This window comes from Silene latifolia, chromosome 5 (genome assembly GCF_048544455.1).
Source record: "Silene latifolia isolate original U9 population chromosome 5, ASM4854445v1, whole genome shotgun sequence".
Classification (NCBI taxonomy): Eukaryota; Viridiplantae; Streptophyta; class Magnoliopsida; order Caryophyllales; family Caryophyllaceae; genus Silene; species Silene latifolia.
Window position 1 is genome coordinate 61,294,515 of NC_133530.1, and position 10,485 is coordinate 61,304,999.

The window sequence follows — 10,485 nt, forward strand, 5'->3', positions numbered from 1 at the left end:
CTCTTAATCCTTTTTAATTATTGTTAATCATCTTCATTTGTTCATCATGTTTTGCCCTGCTAGTATGATTGACAACCTTGTTAGCATGTTAAACTTGATAATGAGTGAGTAGTTTCCTTAACTAGGGTTAATGGGGAATTAGGGGAAACCAACATGGGGATTGATTCATGCTTAATGTAATATGTTTTCATAATTAATTTGTTTGCTTGTTGTGATTCCAACTTATGCACATGTTATGTTTGATGAAATGCGAGCCTATGAATCCTTGCATTTTTTACCCATCACTTACCTTTTTAATGAGACTTGTAAGACATAAACCCTCATTAGACCATGCATATAGTTGGACAGGAAGGATTAAGTCGACTTGTATGTGTTGTAAAATCTAATCGATTAGGCTTCGGGACCCAAACCTTCTTAGGGATTGTAAGATATACACTAACTCGATCCCATCACAACAATAGGTGCTCGCATCTAGTAGAGAATATGTTTGTATGATCAAATCCCATGAATCCCCTATGAACCCATGACACCCTAGTGCTTTTAATCAATTGTTTACATTTCATTTTAATCATCTTGCTTGTTTTCATTACTTTATTTACATTGTTGATTAGTTTAGTTGATCTCCTATCTCACTACTACAGAAATCATGAAGGACATCGGACTTCTAGACACATGGACATCGGATTATAGGCCGATGTAGAGTTTAGTCCCGTCCATATGGGGTGTAATGGACATGGGACTTTAAACCGATGTCCATTAATATATGCACATCGGATTTTTAAATATATCCGATGTCCATATGAGTAATGAACATCAGATTTTAACATTAATCCGATGTCCATATGTGTAATGTACATTAGATTTTTATAGAAAGCCCATGTCCTTTGAAGCTAGAATTACATCGAACTTTTATAAATCCGCTGTCCTTTATATTGTTTTTTTTTTTTAAAAAAAAATTGAAAAGAGCAGGCCAATTCATATTGCATTACACCAATTTGAATGCCAAAACATTAATACAAAACATGCCAACTGCCATTCAACCAAAATGATCGATTTCAATTAATAAAAACCGATCCCAATCAACATACAACGCAACCGTCTCCGTCATCCGAATTCAACAACTAACGAACAACAACAAATGGCATAACAAATCCCAGCCAACATAACATATGGTCTTGCAGATCATGTAATCAGTTTTTCAAAATGCAACTACCTAATACATTACTACGCTAGCTAGCTATCTACGGCTAGATATTGAGAAAATAGTTCGCCCACAAGTCCCGAACCTCATCTAATTCTTCTTGTGAATATGGCGTGGTGTCTTGAAAAACCTGTAATGCATATTAATGACAATGGGGCAGTCAGACATGGCCTCACAAGGGCAGCTTCATATAAGCTAATAATTAAGGGAAGAGGGTGCAGCAGCTAGCTCATTGAATTGGCAAAGAGTTCGCCCACAATGAGTATAAGCAAAGCAGGTCAAAGTAGGATAATTACTTGAAAAAATACCGAGTTTTGCTATAATGTCGAAACTGACCTCATTGATAGCTTTTGTTGGATTAGAACGCGTGACGATTTCCAGCATGTACCTCATGACGTAGTACCCGCATTCTACAACACCTTGTTGACGAGCACACTAAAACAACAACTCGACAAGAATTAAACCAATAACATGACTTTGTCAATTAAAAGTGATTGATGATCAGACATTGAATTTGTCGTCATAATAAGCAACAACTTACATTATGTTGCAGCCATTGCGGTGCTTGAGAACACATTCTTTCCCCACCATTGTAGCCGTATACTCTTACCGATCTAAATATAAACATGGTTTCAAATAAATGATTGTCAGCCAATAATAGTTGCCATTTTTAATGTTCTAATCAGTTGAACATTTATTTATGTGCATATCAATAAATGAACTATTAAGATGAACTTACGCATTAATTAAAGATCTCAACTTTGACTGACCGACTTTCCTAGTGAGTCGAACCAATGCACTTGATTATGATCGAACAACGTCAGTCAACGAGCATCCAATGATCACTGTAAATAATTTGTAACTTATTTACATGATAATCAATAATAAATGGTGACAGTTTTGTTTATTTAAAAGGCAAGGTTGATCAGCACTTACTCATCGTAATATGGAGCGATGTAAAATTTCCTTTTCAAGTCTTTCATCCTTTTAGAAAGTATGGTTACTGCTTCATCTGAGGCATAGCCTATTTGTACAATTATAAGAGTGCTAACATGTAAAGAAGAAAAAGATGGGGATAATGGAGTTTGTAACTGAAAGATAATATAAAAGCAGCAGAAAAAAAAAAAAAAAATACACAATGCGACTAGTTAGTTGTGCCTTGTATAAAAAATTTTACAGAACACAAAAAAAAAAAAAAAAGATAGCGCAATTATTCGTCATGCACAACAATACTTGCCCTAGAATATATAACTTGCTAGTACAGGGGAAAAAATTGAATAAAAATAGACCAAATGAAGAGATGGAGCCAAAACAAGAACGAAACTTAAACTGCAAAACAATTTGCACTTGCCTCTTATAAAGCCATCAAACCCGTGGAGTATGTACAACTGTACAAGTCTGTATGAAACCTGCAAGTAGAAAATCCAATCAATCATCTCCGCTTTCACAGTTTATACTTTGTAGTTTGTACAGTCTAACAACTCACTCCATTTTGAAAATAATTTTTACTAATTTTTGGAAAGAAGTTTACCATAACGGTTTCACAGCTTTCACTGTTATATATATAAACCTCCTTACCCTTACAAATAAAGTTGTACTAATTTTTCTAACGGCAGAAATAGTTCAGATTCCAACTTACAAGTTTATGATGCAACCTACACTTAATTCAAAAATTATGACTGTAAATAAAGGAAAAATCTGACAAGATTTTACAGCACAAGACAGATACAAAAAACGGGAAAACTAACCTTTCGCGGACCAATTCACCAAGCTTTTTCTCAGTTTCAGTGTTAAGGTCCCCAAAAGGATCCAACTTCAGTACCGGCCTCCTGCATAAATGAAGTACGTACATATGGAATTCAAATGTACAGAAGAAATATTTCAGAAAGTAATTCACAATAATTTGACGTCAAGAACAACAATGAACTAAAATCAACGAGATACAAACAGAAGCATTCTACGCTTTAAAACAGAAGCCTTTCAAAATAACATCGCAGACGCACTTGTGTATGCACGTCCATATTAGGTAGTGCCTTGATAGAAAGTCAAAGATACTAGCTTTAGTAGAAATCCAGAAACATCAAAGGGGTGATTAAGAGTAAAAAAACATACGATAGCAGAAACCCAGAAACATCAAACATTAGCTCATGTTTACAAGCAGCATATTAGAATCAAGCTTGTTTAATTTTTCCAAATAAATCGATAAAGCACAGTAACAATCTGTAGAATCAATTAGTTATCTAACTCCAATACTCCATTCCAAGATAACTCAACCAAACATTGGATAAGAAATGTATTTAGATAAATCCTACATAAAACCCAAGCCTGCACAAATGAGTTTTCTGAAAACACACACATAATGACACAAACTCAAACCATTATTCTTGGTACCTGCATATTGGTCCTTTTCTTTAGAAAAATCCACAAAAACCAATCCACAAAATCCATCATTTCAGCAGATGATTAAATTTTAGTAGATTAATTCATCATTCATCCAAAATCAAAATCTGAACTAACCCTAATTGCAAATTAAAATCAATCAAAACGATCAAAATCCAAAAAAAATGGGATAATGAAATGAAGAATTGGGGCGAGTGAGTGAGTATATGCACCGCGTAAGGAGAATCAATTGGCTATATAAACATTAAATTGATCATATAATCAGAATAACTAATTAAAGCCAATTGCAAGAGAAACCTTAGAAAATAAAATAAGCAGAGTAAGAATGAATCATACCTAATATTCAAGGAGAACTAAGAGGGAGGAGAAGTCGGCGGTGTAGCAGAGGTCCGGCTAGGACCAGTGTCTGGGCATACTGTTAACAGAAATAAAATCACTTTTATCCCAATTATTTACAAAAATCAAAACCCTAGATCGGAAGCAGTACCTACCTAGAGGCGCTGAATCGAGGGAGAGCATTGAGTGCCATAGGAAAGCGTTGGCAGTGATGAAGGAGAACGCTAAGGATATGAAAGGTGGAGAACGATGGTGAGCGGAGGATGATTGACGGTGTGAGGGTGAGAATGGTGAAAGCGTGAATGATGATAATTGACGAGGGTTTAAGTGACGGTTTAGAGATAAGATGAAGAAGAGTAGAAAATAATTTGGGGCGGGGGAATTGTTTTCATTTTGCGCCCAAATTGAGGATTATATGGACATGGGTTGTAATTTAATCCGATGTCCATTATAATGGACATGGGTTGAAAATAACAACCGATGTCCATATAATATAATTACATCAGACTTTTATAAAAATCCGATGTGTAAACTTATTACATCTGTTTTTTCAAAAATCCGATGTCCATCCACTGATGTCCTTGATGAATTCTGTAGTAGTGTCTCAACCCAAATTGTGACACCCTTAGACACAACCATTTGCAATCGAAAATCCTACATCAATACCCGTCCCTTGGGATCCGACCTTTACTTACCTGTTTACTAAGAGTAGAGGTAGTTTGTGAAGTTATATATATTGTTTTGGCCAAGGTAACTTTTGACGACAAGTAATAAAACCGACGAACCACGCACCCCAAAGATCACAGACAGTTATACAATCAATCAACAATATACTATCAATAATCACCAAAACCAATCCAACATTATAATTAATCAACGATCACAACAACAATCACCAACACATTATATAGCTAATACTGAGTAGGGAAACCCTACCTGGAAAGCAAACACTACAGACAGTTTAACAGCTAATCAGAATCTTTCCTCAACGAATCCTCCTCCTATAACATACATACATACAACTACTACCATACATACAATTACTACCACAGTCATATAAATCACCCAAAACCCCCAATACTCCCCAATTAGGGTTTAACCAATCTTAACGAAACTTTATAAAAATTATATAAAAAGCTTAACCTCGACACAACAATCACAACGGTGTAAATAACGAGATGATCCGACACTCTAGCCTTGGGGATTTGTTAACATTGCGAAGAACACAACTTACGTAACTTCTTTCTTCTCAAAAAGGTTTTTATAATGATAAAAGAGTTTAGGGAAAAGTGACGAATCCTTTTTATATTAATCTCGCATCATTAACAAAACCCGTCAAACTCAGCTCGTAAATCGGACTTACTCGATGAGTAAGTGACGTACTCGATCGAGTGACCCTTACTCGATCGAGTCCCCAAATTACTCGATCGAGTACCCTACAGGCAGTCTACTGTTTTGTGTCAAAAACTACTTACTCGACAGAGTAAGTCCCACTCGATAGAGTACCCATAGACACATAAAATCGTAGTATTATAGTTAGGGGTTGGATGTACGACGTCTTACCCATGTGTTGTTTCTTATTGTTGGATGATGTTAAAATGCTATGCTAGAAGCAGTAGCAATTAGGATAACAACTTAATGTTGTTTCGTAATATTAAATTGAAAAAGAAATAGGGAATCTTAGACTGTGAACCTGCTTTCATGTTGTTACATGGTAAAAAATATTTCGTCGACCTCTATTATCCCCGACTCCCATGTTTTATTGGTAGTGTAGCAATGTTCGTTTATTATTTTGGCGGAATTATTTGTTTTACTTTATCAGAATGATTACAGTATGATTACGATGTTACAGTTCTACAGAGTTGTAAAGTAGAGTGTGGAATGTGCAACACTGGGTTTTTTTCGCACGATGTTGGTTGTAGGATTTGGGGTCGGGGTGTTTCTATGGTGTTATGTTTGAGTATCTAAATATCTATCAATGGAGTTACGTGATTTGGCATTGTTGCTTTGGGTGGTAGCGATAGGTCATGAATTAGTAATCAGCTAATCAATGTTACCTCCATTGTGACACTTTGTATGCTTCACTAACATCTCATATATGGGTGTTGATTAAAGTTGTTTTCGTTATTTGGGGAGCCATTGATGTCGCAAACGACTGATATTTTTGAAGTGGCTTCGTCATTGGGTCGTGGAGATAGGTCACTGCTGCAACTTTAAGTACTCGTAATTAAGTTGCTGGGTGATGATTATCTTGCGTATTATTGTTTGTACTGTTATGCTGGATGTTGTTAGTTTTAATTGATTTTTTTGGGGCTGTCATTGCTGCAACTTTATGTACTCCTAATTATCATTGGTCATTGAACCAGTCTTTTGCAACTTAATATACTGTTAATCTTTTATCTTATTAAATAATTTGATTTATTAACAACTCTCTTGGATAAGGTTTTATTATAGGATAGTGTGATTTGATTTTTGCCGTATCAGAATTTGCTGTCAAAGTTTTTGGAGCATCTGTCTTAGACATTGGAATTTAAACTCCAACTCTCCGAGCAATGTTGTAGGTTTTTAGCTGGCAGGGTTTGTATATAGTTTTTTGATTCTTTTTTTTTAGATTCCGTCTCAATTATTTGAGAACTTCCGTTAACATACGTTTTAGTGAAAAGGCGGGTATATTTGTTGTGGACCTTTTATGGACTAGGGTGTTGTATTGGTTTGATGTTGACCATTTGATGGTTTTGGAAATTAGCTTATGTGTGCTTGTATTTAGTTTGCAACTAAAAATCTGAGAACTTTAGAGGCTTTTGTTGCGATGAAATTCAGTTGTTATATATAGCGGACACGTTTTTTACTTTAGCTATGATTTTATCTCTAGGTGTTGAAATGTGAATATGCTGTCCGCAGTGAGATTGCTACTCGGGCCGAGGTATGAGAAATTTGAATCTATTTTTCCTGTGGTTACATTAGCGGATTGAAATTGTCTTTTTGCAAGGAGTTTGATATTAAAATTACTATAGATGAAATAATATATAGGTGATTAAATATGTTTGTAGAAGTTGTAGTGGTAAGAATGACAATTTGACTGAGCTATTTTTGTGTTCCTTACATTAGCCGATTAAAATCGTCTTGTTGCTAGAAGTTTTATGTTATATAAGTATAGACGAAATGCTAAGTTTGTTTGGGTCCTTGTCAAAGCTTTCGATTCTAAGCTTGTAAAATAATCGGTTGAAAGGGCCATTTCCAGATTCACTTGCTAAAATACACACTCAATACCCTTATACTTTCAAACAACAAGATTTTGGGGTTATCGCCTGCTCTTGGTACCTTAAGTGGGTTTAAAGTACTGGACTTGAGGAAGTCCAAGTTGGACTCGGAGCTAACCAATTTTCCTCTAGGTTTATTCATGCCTTTGCTGAACAATAACTCTTTTAATGGAGAAATACCAAGAAGTCGTAATCGATTGATTCGACTAGAGCACATCAACTTGTCATTGAATCATGTTAACGGAAGATGACCAATGTTTCTTTTCTCTCTGCCTCATATTTATATTTCATTTTTTTATTTAGGGTATGTTGGGATTGAGAGATTTGGAGGGAAAAGAAAGGGAGGAAGAGTAGGGAATTTAAAATTCCTTGTTTGGGTAGCAAATACAGGTGGAGGGAAATAAAGGGGAAGGATTTGGAGGGATTTATTTTCCCACCTACAAGGCAAATCAAAATCTCTCCACAATATGCAAGATTTGCAGGGAAATTGTATCCAAACACCCACACCCCTTTCCCCTCCCCTTCCCTTTCCTCCCTTTCTCTTCCCTCCCTCCCCCTCCCCCCCTCCCCCCCCCCCCCCCCTCCATTTTTCTTACCCAAACACACCCTTAGATTTATTTTTGATTGTGTGCAACTGGAATGTTATGTATGGCAATAATGTTATCATATAAAGCATATCCAATTTGCTATCCAAGTTACCAAGTACCATTCGACTAATGTGTAGTGATAATTTTCTCCCATTTGATGCTTATCATCATTAGTTAATACATATATTGATTTGATTCTGGTCTCCTTGCTGTCCCAAGAATTAGTGATATTGAACTGAAATTCATATATGCGTCAAATAGGTTGGCTGAGTTCTGGAATTTGCATTAGTCTTCACTTTCAAGTTGCAGGACAGTGATTGGGAAAGTTAATTACGGACATCACATGGTCTTGAATGCCCCTTCATTAATACTTGTTATGGGTGTAAAGTTTTGCGAACAAAATTAATAATTGGGCAGTAAGTTAAGGGAATCAAGCAAGAACATAAAAGATTCTCATAGAGTATCTGATAAGAGCAGTTACATATTATCATTGACTTTCTTTTGAGCTTTAAACTTACATTGTTCTTTGCTGCAGGTTCACCTACTATGGAACCGTATTTGTGATGCAAGCATAATACTATTGGCCTACCTGTTTAAACTGTGTCGAGACATTTTTCCCCTTAAATGTTCTGCTTGTTAAATCTTGTATCGATATTTATGGAATTTGCATCCTGAATAAAGTTTATTTTCCAGAACATTTAGATAAGAAGGATGCTTTATGTGTTTTTGAGAATATACGCAACCTTTGTATGACATACGTTTAATTTTCCAAACAACCTCTCTTTGTTTTACTATGAACTTTGTTTCCGGAATACTCACTTTTTCAATGTTTTCGGCTATAATACATTGAACCAAAAATAGCGACCAACTTCTACAAAAGAGTTTTAAAGATATCCCTCTCTTTGCCAGTCCGAAATTTTGTATAAAAAAAGTCTTCAGGAATGCAGTGTCGATGTTTTTTAGGATTGTGAGGGCTCTTGTAACGTTTCATGTATTTTCATGAGGTAACAATGACCATTTCTGATGGAGGAGAAAAGGATCAAAAATGAAAACCAAATCTTCAAGTAGCACAGTAATCTTCAATTAGAGCCAAAAACATATAGCTTAATCCATCTAGAATAGCCTCGATGCTGGGATTAGTTGTGATTGTTCTGTTAAAGCACTATAGTTAATTGATTATATGCATTTATAGCTTGAACATCGTTTTAGTATTATTTTGCCTAAATATGCGGGGAGGAAAAAGGGAAAAGAGGTCCAGGGTTTACGCTTGATACTTAAAGCACTTACGACTTAAATATACATTTCGAGTAAACATGCCAAAGTGCAAAACCTTTACAATAGATAGTCAAATATTTATCATCGCCCCAAATTACGAGTTCTAAGTGAAAAAATTACACAGTAAATCATGTGCGTACTTATAAGTTAGGAAATATTTCAGATGATATTTGATGTTCCGAAAAATATATAAGTTAGAACTATTTTTAGATTATGCGAATCATCGTAAGAAGCACTACACAAATATCGATGACAAAAAACAATTTTCCCTACGAAATCTACTAATGCGGTAATATAAACGATTCACAGAATTGGGGCACCGCGCCCGGTAGGGTGCGGAGACAACCAGTGTATAGAAATGAGAGGAACATCTCGTGTGAATTATGTCACAAAATATGGACAAGTGGAGGTCATGTTGGACACCGGTCCATATGTATCATTTGGTCCATTTCGATTTTTGACATTTGTCCCATAAGTGCTTATAAGTCTTATATTTAATTATCTCACATAACTAAATATTAATTTGATCATTTAACACTTAAATAATACAAATTAACAACAAGTGACTACTTAACTATCATGTAGTAATTGAACCATTTTATCAATATAAAACATATCTTATGAACCCTTATTAGGAAATCTTACAACCTCTTGTAAATTTAAATAGCTAATTACCTTTACCTCAAAACTTATATACATATCGTAAGAATTTAATTAATTAACTACTCTATTAATTATAAATTTCAATTAACATTTATTAATTAATTATCAAATAATTAAATAATAAATCTCCTTGGCCCGAGTTCGTAACTCATCATCAAATAATACATTCACTTGACTTTTTAAAAGTCAATTAATACAAGGATTTAATTAATTTGTATCTCATACAAATATCTAGTTTTTCCGTTTGGGCATCATCCTATAGGTGTGACCGAAAGGGATAGCTGATCACCGCCGTCACACGACAGTAATGTCAAACTCTAGTCACCCAATCATTACCAATTAACGATGACCAGCTGACAAATAAATAATATAAATCCCTGATATTCCTTTTATGAGATTTAATATGTAAACGGACTTATTGTGGAGGGCACTACTCCAACACGCCAGCCATGTCGAATGCGCGTTGTGAGGCTCGCCAGCCATGTCGAATGTGCATTGTGAGGCTTGCCAGCCATGTCGAATGTGCGTTGTGAGGCTCGCCAGCCATGTCGTATATCGATGTCCATGGATTGACTGTGGGAAATAGCCGCGTTGGATGGGTCTATTTTGAGAAGTTATTAATTAGCGGGCTCCGTGAGGAAGCCTCTGATATCCTGTTGGGGAATTTCGGTGTTTGTGTTGAATGTTTGTGGTACCGGAAAAGGATAGGTTTTTGAGCCTGGCCTTCGGGGTCGACGGTGATTTTGAGTCTCTGAGAGAGATA

At 35.5% G+C, this 10,485-nt stretch overlaps 1 long non-coding RNA gene across 1 annotated transcript; it reads right to left on the bottom strand.

Moving 5' to 3' along the window:
* Positions 1-1,035: 1,035 nt before the first annotated feature.
* Positions 1,036-1,834, bottom strand: LOC141656127 (uncharacterized). The gene is made up of 3 exons (XR_012548362.1): positions 1,743-1,834; positions 1,538-1,636; positions 1,036-1,331 (listed from the first exon to the last, which is right to left on the bottom strand). It is a non-coding gene; the product is annotated as an uncharacterized LOC141656127 (long non-coding RNA).
* Between the last annotated feature and the right edge of the window lie 8,651 nt (positions 1,835-10,485).